The following is a 686-nucleotide window of genomic DNA, read 5'->3' on the forward strand; positions in this document are numbered from 1 at the left end:
ATATTAATGTATAAAAATTGTCGGTAGGTTTAGTAGTTTAAAAATGATTGAGTTTTGCTTGGCAGAGACGAGAATCGAAGATCGACGGTGGGTAGTATTGAAAAATCGGGAAAACTGGAAAATGGCAAGAGGTGAAAGTGTGAATAAAAAAAAAAAAAATCAACTCACGTTCCAGCGCGAAGCCAAGGTGTACACTGTCGCTTCCCGCTGCGCCGCCGCTGCAAACTGGCTTACTCTCTGATCTAATAAACAACACGCTCCGGTCCGCGTGTACTACGCGCCGCGCGCGTTTCACACTCTCGCACTCTCGGGAATAGACGACGACGAAAGGTTACACGGGCGCATGGTGGGTGTCTTCGTTCCGACGACCGAACGAGAGTACAGAGAGCTGATCCGCGGCGGTCAGAATCACGACTAATCGCGAGCAACCACCTCCTGAAAGCGTTCTCCCGCATGCACACACGCAGTCTCGTCGAGCTTCGCGTATTTATGTGTCTGTGTGTACGCGCGCGCGCGCGCGCTTACGAATCCACGCGGCTTTGCGATCGCGTGGGTGGAAGTAGCGAGCTTTCCGCGTTGCCGCAGAGCTTCCTCTCTTTTTATTTTACATCGCCGCCTCGTCCTCTCTCGCTTTAACGCGTGCATCGACTACAGGCTTGCTCAAGAAATATGATCAATCTTATTAT

The 686-nt window shown here is 50.9% G+C and overlaps 1 protein-coding gene across 1 annotated transcript in view; it reads right to left on the reverse strand.

Moving 5' to 3' along the window:
• LOC108629139 (putative serine/threonine-protein kinase kinX) overlaps window positions 1-686 on the reverse strand; it is a gene marked incomplete at its 5' end in the record, with an annotated part of 14,571 nt that overhangs the window by 11,855 nt on the left and 2,030 nt on the right. The gene's annotated exons all lie outside the window — the stretch shown is intronic.

Source organism: Ceratina calcarata, unplaced genomic scaffold, assembly GCF_001652005.2.
Source record: "Ceratina calcarata isolate Rehan_Ccalc_2016 unplaced genomic scaffold, ASM165200v1 scaffold129.2, whole genome shotgun sequence".
Taxonomy (NCBI): domain Eukaryota; kingdom Metazoa; phylum Arthropoda; class Insecta; order Hymenoptera; family Apidae; genus Ceratina; species Ceratina calcarata.